Genomic DNA, 11,472 nt, shown 5'->3' on the forward strand with positions numbered 1-11,472 from the left:
ATGACCTGACAAACTATTTATGCTAAACTAAGAACCATGCCTTGTTTCTTGTTTTCAAAGATTTCAAAGAGATAAATTTACAAAGGTGTATAGTTTTAGAGTCTGAGTAATTAGTCAGTATATATTTTACCCTTGATTAATAAATAGAAAAGTTTCTAGCCTAAGGAAAAGAAAAGCAAAAAGAATCAACCAACATCTGTCTTTTAGTATATATCCCTCTGGGATAAGTACCAGTTAAAACTACTAAAAAAGAATGGCAATAAAATTTCTGCTGGTTGCGAGTTAGTCAAGCTTGTAACCCCTCTTTTCTTGGAAACCTCATGAAAAAAGGAACATGATAAACAATAAACCACTTCTAACAAAGTTGTTTGCCAAATTTACTCCACCAAGGTAGAATATGAAATGTTATAGACAGCATGTTGTGATGGGATTAAATATCACACTTATGGGAACAATTAGATTTCTGTATTTACTTTATTGAAGCTAGAGTGTTTCCAGAAGTATATCTGAAAAGGACCAAGTGCTAAGTGAGATTTTTGCTTGCTTTTCTACTTCTATTATTTGGTCATCTCTAATTAATTATATCAAACTGACATGAATAGGGGATGGATTATAACACCTAAGGATAAAAATATGTATTATGATTTATGTAAGTCTCCAATTTTGTTTTATCAGTAAGATAAAGAGGGTGTAGACATTGAAATTCATTCTATAATATCTTAAAGTATTTATAATATCTTAGATTAAAAATGGTCTATGCTTCAGAAGGAATAAATCCTTTTTATTGGAATGTTAGTCAATGCCTCTAAAAATAGTATCCTTGACTTCTGGTAGAAACATGTGTAATGAATGAGAGAAGAGCAAATATATTTTCATATTGGTCAGTTTCTTGGTAGATAGGAGAAATCTAGTCTCAAAAATAAGAGTTCTCATATATTTAACATAGCAAACAGCGTATAAAGTATTTTGTTTTCATTTTCTACTTAATAGTAATTTAACAAATTAGAAAACAGAAACACAAAGAGGTTAATTGTTGAGGTTTAAGGTAGTATACCAAGGAGAAGGAAGAGGCAGGATTTTAATTCAGATATTGGACCTCAAATTTCAAGCTCTTAAGTATAATAAAAGCTACCAATGGCATTTTTCCAGTGGGAAATTAGTCCTTTTGCTCATGTAGGCCATTTCCTATGTTTCAGATATTTCTAAGCATTTTCTTATTCTTCTTCCTGATTGAATAAAGTTATATACTGAGAATGTCAGCAATTAGAGTATTGTTTGAATTCTGGCCATGACACTCAGTTGAATCATAGAGTGAATGATTAATATTACTTTTCATAGAGATTATGACATTTTAGGAAAACTAAAGTGTATAGTGATGGATTAGATTCTCTTGAAACATAAGCATGTTTTCCTCTTCCAGGTACTTGATCAATGTGAGGTGGGCAGACAAAATTATATGATGTAGGCCTTCATTGAGCTTGTAGTCTAATGAAAGAAGGCCAAAAGCACTATTCAAACCCATGCATCCCAAAAGACGGGGACCGAAATCCAGAGTAGTAGACTCTCCAATCACAAGATAACTTGCTCAGAAGTAGATCCTAAAAACAACAGATCCCAGCTCTGGTGGAAACAAATTTAGTTACACTTTATACCAATATGCAACTCATGCTCTCAAGGAACTGAAAGAAGGGGAAGAGTTCATGATACAGAAATACTGAGATTTCAGACAAGCAGGTAAATCAGAAATCATGGAGTCAGGCTATAGGGGAACACAAAACCAAGGCAGGACAAGGACTAAAAAGTAAAAATGTGCAGACACAGCAGAAATAGAAAAAGAGCTCATGCTACCCATTTTAGTGCAATACTGGTGATTTCCTACTTGATGGTTTGAGGTTAAGTATCATCTCCAAGCAACTTGGTTTTCCTTTAACTAGAAACCAATTTTAGCTATGAACATCTGGAGCTAACAAGTAATATAAAGCAAATGCATACAAATAGTCAAAAAAGAAACAGGAAAATATTTTGAAAAGAGGTTCATATTGATTAATGCTATAGTTACATTTTTTCCTTCCCACCAAAAAATGTTATCTGCATTATTTGTAAAATTTAAGTGGAAAAGGTCATGAGTAATAGTAACATAATATGATTATCAAAATCCTGGATCAAATCCTACTGGATTTTAAAATATAATTATGGATTATTATTTTAACTATACTGTGGAATATTAGCAAATTTACTACTGAAAAAAATAAAATTATTCAAGATAGGTATGAATTACACTCTATCTCAATGTTGTCATGCCCTAAAAAGTTAAATCCAGAGAGAAAACCAATATCTTCACTTAATACAATTATTGTCCCAAGTTTGAAATTATATATGTGTTGATTATATATATATACATATATATTGATTACACTTGGAACTTATTTGAAAATGCAAGTTGGGATTTCACTAAGGCATTGGATTCAGTCAACATTTTTTTTTTTTAACTTAGAGGAAACAGATGGTTTCTAGCCTAAGTAAAGTCCTTCAGTTTCCATTCTCCTTCATTTCTAACCTCATTACTTAAGAAAGTCCATCTCTGGAAGCCCCAGTTTCAAACTATCTCCACATGAAGAAACTGTTCACTAGTGAAATGCTAACATGAGACTGATATCAGGATAGCAAGCAAGCCAAAGGAGTTATCACAATTTCATATATTGTTTTTTCTGAAAAGAATCTTGGATGAGGGAACAAACTCATGAATGAACTGGGGATACCTGGGATTCAAACTCATCTTTCCCTATTTGTAAGGCTCTATCGTGGGATCCTGACTGGAGCCAAAGAAAGCAACATCTTCAGCTTACTTCCGCAGAAGTCCAAACAATTTTGAGAGAATATTCAGCAAAGTAAAGGGAAAAATGCAAGAGAAATTTCTAATTGGATCCAGATAATAGAACTGAGACACGTTAAGCAGTAGTGCACATATATTAACATGTATACATATACATAACATCAAGTCAAAGATTAAATATGCTTTTTGCAAATGCCTTTCGTTTTAACAGCTCCTCACTAAATTGGATTACTTTCACTAACTGTATTGTGAAGAACGCATCGTTGAGAGCTCCTAAACCAAGTCTTCATATAAGACATACTGTAATTTCAGACCTACCTCCGTTAGGCATGAAGTTAAATGTGGTAGAATGATTCAAACTCTCGTGTTTAATACTTACTCTAACTGAATAAGATCATCTTTCTAGACTTACCCTTTCTATATAGACTAGATATGTCCTAAATTGCTAAATAATTCAGTCGAATTTAACAGCTTTAATGAAGTAAAAGCAAATGCTTCATTCTAGTTTCTATGATTAGAGTGCTTTGCTTTCGAACAAAATAGAAAATTACACTCAGTCCATTTATAGACAACCAATCTACTGCTGCTTGTGGAAAAGCAGTAAAAGGTTCAACATGAAAACAGCAACACATCTGGTGCTAAGCTCTAATGCCTAAGTGAGCATGCAAGAAATTATTATACGAGGGAAATATACAATATATTCACAGTAAGTGCAGTATATCAAAGGCCACTGGTGTAAAAGGTTGAGCAGGTAAATGATTAAGATGACTCTGTATTCACTATCAGCTTGTTTGTTTAGAAATCCCTCACCTACTTTCTACAACTTCTGTTGAATAATCTGGAGACCAACTAATAATTCCATGATACTATAATACTAGTTTCAATTTTCTAACTGGCTTATCTAGCTTAAATGTCTTCTTCAGGTTTACATAAGAATGCTAATGTTCTGATTCCAAAAGGCGCTGTGATGGGAAGATTCTCACCCTCTCAGCACTTGCTGATATTCCCCAAAGAAGTAATGATACGATAAAACAGAATAAGGGATAGAAAATTGTAATGAATTTATTAAACCATGTGTTATTACATCATCTGACAGAACTATTGCTTAATAAACACTTTAAGAACAAATACTGACCAAATGCTATTAGGTAGCTCACCTGACCCTATAACTATGTACTCTATATATTATATAACCTTGATTATCCAAGGAGGACATATTTTTATCAGTCTTATTTTGCACACAGAGAAACTGAAACTGAATCATAGCCAATTTCCAAAGCTATTCAGGTTATAAAAAGCAGACCAAACTATTACCTACTGCACTAATTCTTGTTAAATTCTATTGACACCCTGAGTTTTGTATTTGCTTCTATTCTACAGGAGGCATGAAATGGTGGGTTTAGAAATTGTTTGAAAGTATATATATTGAAGAGATGAATGTGACTAGTTCTAGAGCAGCACTATCCAATAAAACTTGCTGCAAATAATGGAAAAATTTGGCACTGCCTGATAATGGTAGCCACATGTAGCTACTGAGAACTTAAATTTTCATGTGAATTTCATAATGTAGGAAGAAGTGAAAGAAATATTCCTAAGAATTATATTATTTATATAGTACAAGGGGTGCACACATTCATAAAGGTAGTTTATGATGCCACATTTGGATCTGAAGAGTAACTTCAAAAGTAACTTCAAAACTCATATAACTAGACAAGGTAATATGAGTATTATCCCTATTCTTTGGCTATGTTACATTTAGGTTGCCTAAAAAAGAAATTTTCTTCCTTATCCTTTATTACTTCATTTACTATGTTATTACTGTATTTAAGAAAGGAATCCATTTCATGTATAGTATCATGTAATTCCATCCTTTTATATTCTATGTGGAAATAATTCATGCACGTGGTAAGACAATATTCTATTATAATAGACAACAATAAAATTATCTTCTTCCATTATTTTCCATGGCAAATAACAACTTACTTTGTTCTATTTAAAAGCTTACTTGTAGGGATCCCTGGGTGGCGCAGCGGTTTAGCACCTGCCTTTGGCCCAGGGCGCGATCCTGGAGACAGGGGATTGAATCCCACATCGGGCTCCTGGTGCATGGAGTCTGCTTCTCCCTCTGCCTATGTCTCTGCCTCTCTCTCTCTCTCTCTCTCTGTGACTATCATAAAAAAATAATTTAAAAAAATAAATAAAAGCTTACTTGTAGCCTTACTTTTTGGTAGTTCTGTTTTATTTAGTTTCTAGGATTCAAATTAAACAGGGCATATGTCTGTAAATAAATGGCTAATATAACTTATCTGTGCAGTTTTAACATTAGTTTAGGTATGAATATTAAAGTTTTGAGTAACAACGGTAAGAAAGACATAATATCCAATGACAACTTTTAATCTATCCCTAAGTGAACATGATTTACAGTGACTAGAAGAAAACAAAGGAAACCATTTGGAAAAAAATCTATAAGAGTTAGATAACTTGAACCCCAGCTGCTGAACCAAAAAATGTTACTCACTCATAAGCATAAAAATTGTGATAGTTAATAATAAGATTTAAAATCAATATAAAAACTGGGGTACCTAGGTGACTCAGCTGGTTAAACAACTGCTTTTGGCTCAGTTCATGATCCCAGAGTCCTGGGATTGGCTTGCTTTGGCTCCCTGCTCAGTGGGGAGGCCACTTCTCCCTCTCTCCCAACCCCAATCATGCTCTATCTCAAATAAATAAAATCTTTTAAAAAATCTATATAAAAATGTTTACTTTTCTCCATCCTGTGAACATAAGGCAGTGTCCTAAAATCATAGCTGCTGAGGTCAAATAAGATGACAGAAATTTAGAAACAAAGTAAAATCACCAAAAGCATTTGAAAAGTATTGAAATACCTACTAGCCCAAATTAGAGTATTCTGACTTTATTCCATCGTTTTCATGAAAAAAAGAATTGAGAAAGACAATAAAAACTACAAATACCAAAAAGCCTGACTCAGTATAATTATAAGGGTATACAAAAATCTACATAAACATTTTATGAACAATTTAAAACACACAAGAGAAAATAGGAGTTATACTTTGTTGATACTTATGTCTTCCAAATTCCAACTGAGCCAACTGCCAACAAGACGCAGGTGCATAAAAGATGAACAGGTGAAAGAAATAAAATGTTATTGTAGAGAAAATATTATCTTTGTCCATTATGCATTTACCTTAGGACACATTAGCACATCTGTTATATATTTACTACAGATACAGGTTTAGATGAACAACTTTAAAGTTATAATTCCAAGTCCATCTTTTTTCTTCCTCAGATCTATGTATCGCATTGAAGGTATAGTGTCTGAGTTAGAAATACATTGGAGATTTTACTAGGAATCTGGTTCATTTAAGACCTCATTCTAAGAGTCTTGAATTGAACATTTGGAATAGACAACAGTATTATGTGGTTTTGAAATAATGTCATGGGTTTGAATCCACCCACTCATCACTCTTATTGATAGCATCCTAAGGGATTTTTACCAACCCTAAAGAGGAATGCTATGTGAACATACTAGACTCAGGGCTACTGGGTACCCAGCAAGCCTTGAAAGAAATTAGCAAGGAGATCTAAATTTAAAGAATTACAACATTTGGCTTACTATTAAAAAATTTTTGTTCTTATCCTCAAGTACTCAACAACTTTATTTTGTCGGAAAAATATATGGAATGGTAAAAATTAATGAAAATTTACATTATTTATGTAGTACAATTGAAAAGAGGCTAGATTTTGAATCTAAATGTAAAGACTTTTTGGATCTCTCACCTTTGGGCTCCTTGACCTTGGGAAAGTCATATACTTTCTCTAGAGCTCTGAATTAATTGATTCGTAAGAAGTGCTCCAGCTTTTGCTATGTGTGTGTGTGTATACACATGCACATCTACATACATGTATACATATAAGTTTTAGGATTCCCATCTCATGTATTTTAACTGAAATTACATTTTTATAGTAAGATAGATATTTAGGTCTATACTGACCAAGTTTTATGCAAGAAACATTAAGTTTAAAATTTATCTCACTTGAAATCATGATTTCACTTATACATGAGTGGGATTTCTGCATAACAGATTTTTAAGAAATTCTCCCATTTGACATTCATTTCAATTTCTAAATCATTTAAACTGTTTTTTTATGCATTCTTCCAGAACATTATTTATTTATTACATCACATGGACTTAACCAATGCTGATACCATGCTTTCTTATGTAGCCAATTCCCTACCCATTATCTTCCAATGGATAGGTAGGAATTATTTTTTCCGATTATACTATTTGGTTTGATTTTACTTTTTAACCACAAGGTTCCAGATAACCCCAAACTTGGCCACATTCTAAGCCCCTATAAAATATTTCATAGTGTTTATACCAGACGAAGTAATTTTCTGCCACAGATATCAGAACAGTAATTATAATAATCACAACAGCTTCCTGACCTTGACACTATCTACAGTTCTTTAGCCCATACTTGAGTATCTGACCTAACAAGAGACAATAAGCTCAGTCCAGAACCAATATACCCAAGACAAAGAAAGGACTAGCTGAGCATCACAGAAAAAGATCTCTCAAGGTGAGAGATGCAAAACTCCCATGCTGTGGCTGCTATTTTTGTTGTTTAAAAAAAGTGTGTACTGAACCAATTTGTAGGGACAGAAAAGATGGAGGGAATGAACATAGACTTTTGGTGATACCCAAGGGCCTGGTTTATGATTTTATTGACCCTGAGAGCTGTATTCCTGGTCTTGATTGTGAATTGTCCTTGTGCTTTTATTTCGATCAGAATGAGAGGGGATATTGGAGGAATGAGAAAAGGATCTGTGTATAATAAGACATTTACACGTATCTATAATTTTGTGTATATGTAAAAAATAAGTAAAACTATGTTGTACAATTTTGGTCCAGTTAGAAATGTGTGCTGCTGGAGGAGTTGAATTTAAAGCCAAACTTTATAAAATTGTATAGGATATTTTAAACAAAATGTATAAGTATTAATACCAAGAAGCAGAAATAGAATTCAAAATAATTCTTGAAAGTACCAGATTATTGTCATATTTTCACAAGATGTCCGTCTAAGAAATTGATGGAAAATTCTCCAATCAGCAAAAAATTTCCCATTGGTAGATTTCTGAACTATAACCACTTCCAATAACTAGTCTCCAAAGACAAAAACACGGGATTTTACTTTTGGAAGGAAAGTAGAGGCTGAATTATTTCTTTTTACATATGAATTTCAGAAACTTAACTTTAGAAAAAAAAAAAAAAGATGTAATGGTGACATTTAGTAGCCACATACAAAATTATCTGAAGTTAAAGTTGTAAATCTGTATTTTGAAATTACTAAAGTACTAAAGAGAACATTACTATTGTTTTGGCAGGACAGGTTATTTCCCACATACAGATTGATGGAAGAGGAAGCAGATTTTGACATTACACCAAAATAGCTTGTGCAAGGATATTTTTACAGCATGTTCTCCACAAAAAGACATTTCAAGAAAACAAAAATAGAGGCTATGCATTTGCATGTTTTACTGTATTTCACTTAATACAAGAAGGGTGTGATTTCTGCAACTTTAAGTCATTCTAACCCTTGTCATATACCTGCGGTTCTGTTTTTTTTCTACGTATTAGATATTTGAACAAAGCACATTTTGTGTCATAGATTCAGTATTCCAATGAGATTTCTGATTTCATTAAAAACCACTAGGTTTCAGAAAAAGATCCATGAATTTAATAAGTACGGGAAGTTAGAGCTCACAGAAAGTCTACCGTTCCTAGGCAGTTACCTAGGGGCTAGCCCCAGGCCTGTATTATTGGACTTTGCATTCGTGGACATAGTTGAATGAAGACACTTGAGTGAACATATGGCCCAAGATAAAATAATTACATGTTTTCCCTTGCAATGTGGTATTTTGAATATAGTGAAATTGAGTTAAGTCAATACAGTTCTTTTAATTTTTTTGGCTGGGACCACAATAATATAGAACAGAATCAGTATATCCAAGTATGTATTAGGAAAAATGCCCTACAAAATAATTACCCTAGGCATTATGGTAGAATACAATAGAAATAGGAAGAGCTATTATTTTAAGTACTGATGATGGTCTACCAAGTGGAATTCAGGAGCCACTAATGGAACATGACCAACAACACTATTTTGAAGAAAGATGCATACATTCCTGTTGCTGAAACTCTGCTCATTTTCATATCATTCCTTCACCCCTTGAATCTGTGGCTCAGTGGTTCCTGCAACTGTAAAATATTCCCGTATATTTCAAACAAATTTATGACAATCAGAGTCTACTTTTCCTGCCTACAAATTAGATATTAACCAATCTTAATCCTTCTTAGGGCTCATGAGTGTTCAATTTTTCTGTTGATTCTGCCAAATATATTTATACTGGAAACTCAGATAGAGAAAATTTTTTTTTTTAAAAAAAGGAAGAGGCACTAGTAATTCCTCATTCTTTGGGCTGACATTTGCCATATTAGCAGTTATGAGGGTCACAGGAATTCTTGCGTCACTGCCTTTATACTCCATTTTAGAGTTTCAAACTGAAGAAGATATTGTTAGAAATCTGTTTATTTCTCTTGGTTAACATGTTTTATAAGATGTTAAGCTGCATCAGTGCTTTGGGATATGGAAGTTTAAGAGTTAAAAATAGTTCCTGGGAAACCAAAATCTCACGTATACTTGTTGACACCAACATTTTACTTATTAATCCAGATATTGATTATATATATATACAATACATAAGAATATGTGTCTATATATATTAAACACATATATACACATATTAAATTATTAGAACTTTGGAAAACTAACATCTGATAAGTATATAGGTACATATGAAGATTACTTCTATCATTTTTTAAAAAGTACATATAAACTGATGTCAAGGACATACATAGAAGAACATCATACTATGAAATCTAAATCCTAGGGCTTGAGAAAAGAGGTTATAGATGGTGGAACTTATATTTTTTACCTCTATGGAATTATCATTTCTTTAAAACTGGAAAGAAAAACAATCATTGTTAAAACAACTTTATGTTTTCTAATTAATTCTTCTTTCAGAAGTTCAGTATGCTCTCTTAAAATTTGGTCTTCAACTTAAGATGGATGTAAGGGTTATTGCCAAGTTCTGACATCATTTACCTCAACCAATTTTTCTTTATCAACTTTAAGAAACCTTATCAAAAATCAATAGAGATCAGAATACATCTACATGAAGTTAGAGCAAATGAAATCCTAAATTCCTATTCAGTCTTGTCCCAATACAAACTTGTACTCAACTGTAAAGGTTTCTCTCAGAGAAATCAACACTTTGCTTTTCTTCTCAAGAGTGAGAACTGTAATTTTTCGTTCAGAAAGATGATTAAAATAACTTTTTTTGCAGAACAAATGAAGTGATCTTCCAATTATATTTCATTCTGCTAGCAATGCATATATATACATAGCCTAAATGAAAATATCGTCAAATTAAACTCATTTGGGCTATCTCAAATAGGAGAGGACTTCTCACAAAAGGACAAATTTGAAGACATGAAAGGGAAAACCAGAGCATAAATTGCTACATGTCAAACCGAAAAACTCAGAAGTGCAAAAGTAACATGAGCTACATATTGAACTTTTACAATGACTACTGACCTTTTTATATAATACTGTCTCTGTTATTTTGGGGAAGCCTAAGCAGTGGTAACAAACCAAACTCAACTGACTCAGTGACCCAACTGATGATCATCCTTGGTTTCATAACAGAACAAGCATATGTCCCAATTGATAGCGATTCCAGTGCCCTTGTGTCTCCCTTTTTGTATCTCTACTATTCCTACTATCATTCTCCCCCATTCAGGTGGAAGGGGGAGAAAAAGGTATGAGGAGGCAGAGTCACTACTTAAATATCTTAACCTAGAAAAGTCACATACTACTTACTTTCACAATTCTTTTGTTCCTTGAAATGCCCACACCAAACCACAAAGGCAGAAGGAACACGTCTAGAACTATGCCCAATATAAAGAGACTATTTCTATGGATAAGCAATTTACAGACTCAGCCATCTTAGACACATTAAAAAATATTTTTCTCAAAATTTTTGAAGTTAGCTTTGAACGTATCACAAGAATCCTAAATTTATCACTGCAAGATCAGTTTAAAATATGGCCAAATTCTAGTAAGGCTTAATGACAGAAGAATTAAACACATGCTTGTGACCCACTTTATATCGTGCTGCACACTTCACTCTTTCAAGGATTGAAGTCTTTCCTGCTCTTATCTGTTCCAAGGACAATTACTAACGTGCAATCTAATATGTCCCCTTATTAGCTAAAACACTTATGTTTTGACATTAAGAAAGCTAAAATGTATTGACTTATAATTTAAATGGCAAAACATTACCATAATATAGGGGAGAAAAATCAGCCATATATTTCTAATGTAAAAAGTTGTATGCTAGAGAGATATCCAAGATGAGCAGAATCAAGAAATTTTAGCATCTGGGGATGCCTGGCTGGCTCAGCGGTTGAGCATCTCCCTTCAGCTCAGGGTGTGATCCTGGGATCTGGGATTGAGTCCCACATTGGGCTCCTTGCTGGAAGCCTGCTTCTCCC

This window comes from Vulpes vulpes, unplaced genomic scaffold, assembly GCF_048418805.1.
Source record: "Vulpes vulpes isolate BD-2025 unplaced genomic scaffold, VulVul3 Bu000000640, whole genome shotgun sequence".
NCBI lineage: Eukaryota > Metazoa > Chordata > Mammalia > Carnivora > Canidae > Vulpes > Vulpes vulpes.